A 7,486-nucleotide genomic window follows, 5' to 3' on the forward strand; every position below is an offset into this window, starting at 1 on the left:
ATAATGAAATTATCTTTTAAAACACTAAGTAAGTTTTTCTGGATCAACAATATAAAATGTTTTGAACGCTTCGATGTGGCATGTCGGATCCGGTCATAACGTCTGGGCCGGGTTTGGGGTGTTACAAGTTTTGATATGTAATTAGAACATTTTGAAATTTGGGTCGACTTTAAAATGAGAGACATTGTTTGAGGATGTGTAGTGCAATTAACTCAAAATTTTAAGAATAATTTATGAAAGGAGATAAATATCAAATTTGTACATGAAATTTGGTCCAATGTGCAATTTGTTACATCAACTTTAATTATACACCTAGACCTCGATATGTAGTTCTAATATATAAATGAAAGGTTTATTTTGATTCAATAATACGCATTTAAAAAATGAATACATACAATAATTTTCATATGTATGGCATTGCACATTAGATCAAAATTCATGTAGGCTTTGATATTTACACCATTAGGAATGATATAAAATGAAATTAGTTTAATCTATTTTTGGCCATTCTAATAATTAACATTCACCAAACCCAATTTTGAATAATTATAGGATTGCCGAACTTAAAAATAGCATGATTAGTGGCTAAGTTTAAAATTAAAAGAAAATTAATTGCCGTTATATTCGGTAATTTACTAGTATTAATACGCTAATCATGATAACAAACATATTGCATCTCTCCATTGCTAATCACTTCTTTCTCTCTTTTTTTTTAAAAAAATTGTTGCTTAATAAACACAGAGACTACATTTTGAAACAAAAATGGCACGCCAACTTGTTCTTCTTGCTTTGGTTTTGATTTTTCTCGCCGGCGTCGTTTCTACCGACGCCTCATCCGCCGGTGGCAGCCCTGCAAGTGCACCAGCTGGAGCTTCTACAGGTTAGCGATCGCTAGTTCCTCCCCTACTTCTCAGGCTACCAATCCAGGTCTTAGCAATGGTATCCCTATTGATGACCCATAAAATGATTGTCAACGAAGTATCAATAAATCATAAAATAAATTGTAATTTAAAAGAATGGTGAGGTTTTGGAAAATAAATAATTAGTTCTATAAATAAAATGTTATGTTTTTCATTAAGTTTATGAACTGATTTTCATATATATCATTTCACTTACAACATTATGCTCTTAACAAATCTACTAAAACGAGTAGATTGGTGAATTATGTTTTTTTTTTTTGTGAATTATGAGAGGATGGTAAAGCCATAACAACAATACGACTAACGCGAATTTAATTCAGGCCATATCTAGAGCAGTGAATACCTTAACCATAAGTTAACACACTTAATTCGATGAACTGTGTTTTAAGTATGAATTATAATAATAGTTAAAGCATTAATTGAGTAAACAAAGAAAGAAGCCATCAGTGGTTGACAATGGCGGTTGGAATTTGGTATTTGTAACGCTCCCATAATGTAGTAATTCTTATATTAAGAAAAAAAAACATATAAATAATGACATCTGGCCAAACTACTAAATAATATAAAGAATATATCACTTCCAAACTTTAAATAATGTTGATCGTCTCACCCCCAACAGTAGCCAAGGTTGTAGCCATGCCATTATCTTTCATATAAACCAATGCGAATTTAACACAAACTAGTTGGGGTCACACCTCCATACCGTTTCCTTAAACTCCTCCAACGTGAAAGATAACTCTAGTTTCACAGCATCTTTCTCAAATATTTTCTTAAACTTCAAATCCATACCATCATCCATTTTCACAATAAGCAGCTAAAGTAATTTCTGAACGATTTGAACATTTTTTCCTTCAACAACTTTGTGTCATTGCACCACGAATCCCTGAATTTTAAACAATGCACGATCTTCTTGAATTGCAATTGAAAAAATAACTTTCAAGATATTTTTTATACAGTAAATATTAACTATGTTTAAAGCTCAATATAAACCAACAGGAGGGATAGATTGATGTTTTAAAATTTTGGAAGAAATATGGAAAAGGAAAATCAACATAAGGATTTATAGTGGTTCGACCCCTATTGTCTAGCTCCACTGTCTTAACTTACAACAACTAAAGATTTTTCCAAATTCACGAATTTGAAAATTTCAAGGACAATGTTTAACCTTTAAAATCACTATATTTTAAGTATGCAAGATAGAGTTGCTTCCCCTTAGGGTTTTCATCCGAAAACCTTAAGTAAACCCTTACTAAGATAAGAAATAAATTTTGAACAAAGAATACCTCTTAAAGACTAATTTACATCAATATTGGCCACTCGAATGATTTTACATCACTTGAAATATTTAAATAAAAAATTACACAAGTGGGTGCATGAGAAAATATGAGAAATACAATAAAATAGATTGCAATTATGCACAATAAACTTTGTTACCTTGTTTCTTATCTTGTTCTTAGTGTTCTTGAACTCTATTTATATCCTCTTGATGATTTGTAGTCATTACAGACATTAATTTGAGCATTAAATGCAATTGTAAGGGCATAAGCATTGGTAAATTTGGTCTTTGGAGTCCGATTCGTCCCTTAGAAATATGATAGTTGAACCTGTGAGTATCGCATCAAAGATGGAAAGGGTTCAATACCTCATTAGTGTAGCTTTTAGAGAAATTATTGTTTCCTTTCTCTTTTTTTCGATTTTACTCAATATCTAGTTTTTAGTTTTAAAACTTATACAACAACATTTTACTCTCCTCTAAAATGTCACATCACATTTTACAAGCCATTTAATAGTTAAATTAAGGGCTTGTATAATGGCAATGCTTGATTGATTTCATATAGGTAGTTTTGAGATGTAATTAGAATGTTTTGAAATTTGGGTCGACTTTGAAATGAGAGACATAGTTTGAGGATGTGCAGTGCAATTAACTCAAAATTTTAAGAATAATTTATGAAAGGAGATAACTATCTAATTTATACATGAACTTTGGTCCAATGTGCAATTTGTTACATCAACTTTAATTATACACCTAGACCTCGATATGTGGTTCTAATATATAAATGAAAGGTTTATTTTGATTCAAATATACGCATTTAAAAAATGAATACATACAATAATTTTCATATGTATGGCATGACACATTAGATCAAAATTCATGTATGCTTTGATATTTACACCATTAGTAATGATATAAAATGAAATCAGTTTAATCTATTTTGGCCATTCTAATAATTAACATTCACCAAACCCAATTTCGAATAATTATAGGATTGCTGAACTTAAAAATAGTATGATTAGTGGCTAAGTTTAAAATTAAAAGAAAATTAATTGCCGTTATATTCGGTAATTTACTAGTATTAATACGCTAATCATGATAACAAACATATTGCATCTCTCCATTGCTAATCACTTCTTTTCTCTCTTTTTTTTTTAAAAAAAAATTGTTGCTTAATAAACACAGAGACCACATTTTGAAACAAAAATGGCACGCCGACTTGTTCTTCTTGCTTTGGTTTTGATTTTTCTTGCCGGCGTCGTTTCTACCGACGCCTCATCCACTGGTGACAGCCTTGCAAGTGCACCAGCTGGAGCTTCTACAGTTGGCAGTACCGCTAGTTCCTCCCCTACTTCTCAGGCTACCAATCCAGGTCTTAGCGATGGTATCCCTGTTGATGATCCATAGAATGATTGTCAACGAAATGTCGATAAATCATTAAATAAATTGTAATTTAAAAGAATGGTGAGGTTTTGGAAAATAAATAATTAGTTCTATAAATAGAATGTTATGTTTTTCATTAAGTTTATGAACTGATTTTCATATATATCATTTCACTTACAACATTATACTCTTAACAAATATACTAAAACGAGTAGATTGGTGAACTGTGTTTTTGTTTTATTTTTTTTGTGAATTATGAGAGGATGGTAAAGCCATAACAACAACACGACTAACGCGATTTGAATTCAGGCATATCTAGAGCGGTGAATACCTTAACCATAAGTCAACACACTTAATTCGATGAACTGTGTTTTAAGTATTAATTATAATAATAGTTAAAGCATTAATTGAGTAAACAAAGACAGAAGCCATCAGTGGTTGACAATGGCGGTTCGAATTTGGTATTTGTAACGCTCCCATAATGTAATAATTTTTATATAAGAAAAAAAACATATAAATAACGACATCTGGCCAAACTACTAAAAAATAATAAAGAATATATCACTTCCAAACTTTAAACAATGTTGATCTTCTCACCCCAGCAGTAGCCAAGGTTGTAGCCATGCCATTATCTTTCATATAAACCAATGCAAATTTAACACAAACCAGTTGGTGTCACATCTCCATACCGCTTCCTTAAACTCCTCCAACGTGAAAGATAACTCGAGTTTCACAGCATCTTTCTCAAATATTTTCTTAAACTTCAAATCCATACCATCATCCATTTTCACAATAAGCAGCTAAAGTAATTACTGAACGATTTGAACATTTTTTTCCTTCAACAACTTTGTATCATTGCACCACGAATCCCTGAATTTTAAACAATGCACCATCTTCTTAAATTGCAATTAAAAAAACAACTTTCAAGATATTTTTTATACAGTAAATATTAGCTATGTTTAAAGCTCAATTTAAACCAAGAGGAGGGATAGATTGATGTTTTAAAATTTTGGAAGAAATATGGAATAGGAAAATCAACATAAGGATTTATAGTGGTTCGACCCCTATTGTCCAGCTCCACTGTCTTAACTTACCACAACTAAAGATTTTTCCAAATTCACGAATTTGAAAATTTCAAGGACAATGTTTAACCTTTAATATCACTATATTTTAAGTATGCAAGATAGAGTTGCTTCCCCTTAGGGTTTTCATCCGAAAACCTTAAGTAAACCCTTACTAAGATAAGAAATAAATTTTGAACAAAGAATACCTCTTAAAGACTAATTTACAACAATATTGGCCACTCGAATGATTTTACATCACTTGAAATTTTTAAATAAAAAATTACACAAGTGGGTGCATGAGAAAATATGAGAAATACAATAATTCAGATTGCAATTATGCACAATAAACTTTGTTATCTTGTTTCTTATCTTTTTATTTGTGTTCTTGAACTCTATTTATACCCTTTTGATGATTTGTAGTCATTACAGACATTGATTTGAGCATTAAATGCAATTGTATGGGCATAAGAATTGGTAAATTTGGTCTTTGGAGTCCAATTCGTCCCTTAGAAATATGATAGTTGAACCTGTGAGTATCGCATCAAAGATGGAAAGGGTTCAATACCTCATTAGTGTAGCTTTTAGAGAAATTATTGTTTCCTTTCTCTTTTTTTCGATTTTACTCTATATCTAGTTTTTAGTTTTAAAACTTAGACAACAACATTTTACTCTCCTCTAAAATGTCACATCACATTTTACAAGCCATTTAATAGTTAAATTAAGGGCTTGTATAATGGCAATGCTTGATTGATTTCATATAGGTAGTTTTTGATATGTAATTAGAATGTTTTGAAATTTGGGTCAACTTTAAAATGAGAGACATAGTTTGAGGATGTGTAGTGCAATTAACTCAAAATTTTAAGAATAATTTATGAAAGAAGATAAATATCAAATTTATACATGAACTTTGGTCCAATGTGCAATTTGTTACATCAACATTAATTATACACCTAGACCTCGATATGTGGTTCTAATATATAAATGAAAGGTTGATTTTGATTCAATTATACGCATTTAAAAAATAAATACATACAATAATTTTCATACGTATGGCATTACACATTAGATCAAGATTCATGTATGCTTTGATATTTACACTATTAGTAATGATATAAAATGAAATCAGTTTAATCTATTTTTGGTCATTCTAATAATTAACGTTCACCAAACTCGATTTTAAAAAATTATAGGATTGCCGAAATTAAAAATAGTATGATTAGTGGCTAAGTTTAAAATTAAAAGAAAATTAATTGCCGTTATATTCGGTAATTTACTAGTATTAATACGCTAATCATGATAACAAACATATTGCATCTCTCCATTGCTAATCACTTCTTTTCTCTCTTTTATTTTTAAAAAAAAATTGTTGCTTAATAAACACAGAGACCACATTTTGAAAAAAAAATGACACGCCAACTTGTTCTTCTTGCTTTGGTTTTGATTTTTCTCGCCGGCGTCGTTTCTACCGACTCCTCTTCTGCCGGTGGCATCCCTGCAAGTGCACCAGCTGGAGCTTCTACAGTTGGCAGTACCGCTAGTTCCTCCCCTACTTCTCAGGCTACCAATCCAGGTCTTAGCGATGGTATCCCTATTGATGACCCATAGAATGATTGTCAACGAAATGTCGATAAATCATAAAATAAATTGTAATTTAAAAGAATGGTGAGGTTTTGGAAAATAAATAATTAGTTCTATAAATAGAATGTTATGCTTTTCATTAAGTTTATGAACTGATTTTCATATATATCATTTCACTTACAACATTATACTCTTAACAAATATACTAAAACGAGTAGATTGGTGAACTGTGTTTTTGTTTTTTTTTTATGAATAATGAGAGGATGGTAAAGCCATAACAACAACATGACTAACGCGATTTGAATTCAGGCCATAGCTAGAGCGGTGAATACCTTAACCATAAGTCAACACAATTAATTCGGTGAACTGTGTTTTAAGTATTAATTATAATAATAGTTGAAGCATTAATTGAGTAAACAAAGAAAGAAGCCATCAGTGGTTGACAATGGCGGTTGGAATTTGGTATTTGTAACGCTCCCATAATGTAATAATTTTTATATTAAGAAAAAAAAACATATAAATAACGACATCTGGCCAAACTACTAAAAAATAATAAAGAATATATCACTTCCAAACTTTAAATAATGTTGATCTTTTCACCCCAGCAGTAGCCAAGGTTGTAGCCATGCCATTATCTTTCATATAAACCAATGCGAATTTAACACAAACCCGTTGGCGTCACAACTCCATAATGCTTCCTTAAACTCCTCCAACGTGAAAGATAACTCGAGTTTCACAGCATCCTTCTCAGATATTTTCTTGAACTTCAAATCCATGCCATCATCCATTTTCACAATGAGCAGCTAAAGTAATTACTGAACGATTTGAACATTTTTTTCCTTCAACAACTTTGTGTCATTGCACCACGAATCCCTGAATTTTAAACAATGCACCATCTTCTTGAATTGCAATTAAAAAAAGAACTTTCAAGATATTTTTTATACAGTAAATATTAACTACTTTTAAAGCTCAGTATAAACCAAGAGGAGGGATGGATTGATGTTTTAAAATTTTGGAAGAAATATGGAAGAGGAAAATCAACATAAGGATTTATAGTGGTTCGACCCCTATTGTCTAGCTCCACTGTCTTAACTTACCACAACTATAGATTTTTCCAAATTCACGAATTTGACAATTTCAAGGACAATGTTTAACCTTTAAAATCACTATATTTTAAGTATGCAAGATAGAGTTGCTTCCCCTTAGGGTTTTCATCCGAAAACCTTAAGTAAACCCTTCCTAAGATAAGAACTAAATTTTGAATAAAG

This window comes from Gossypium arboreum, chromosome 10, assembly GCF_025698485.1.
Source record: "Gossypium arboreum isolate Shixiya-1 chromosome 10, ASM2569848v2, whole genome shotgun sequence".
NCBI classification, from domain to species: domain Eukaryota; kingdom Viridiplantae; phylum Streptophyta; class Magnoliopsida; order Malvales; family Malvaceae; genus Gossypium; species Gossypium arboreum.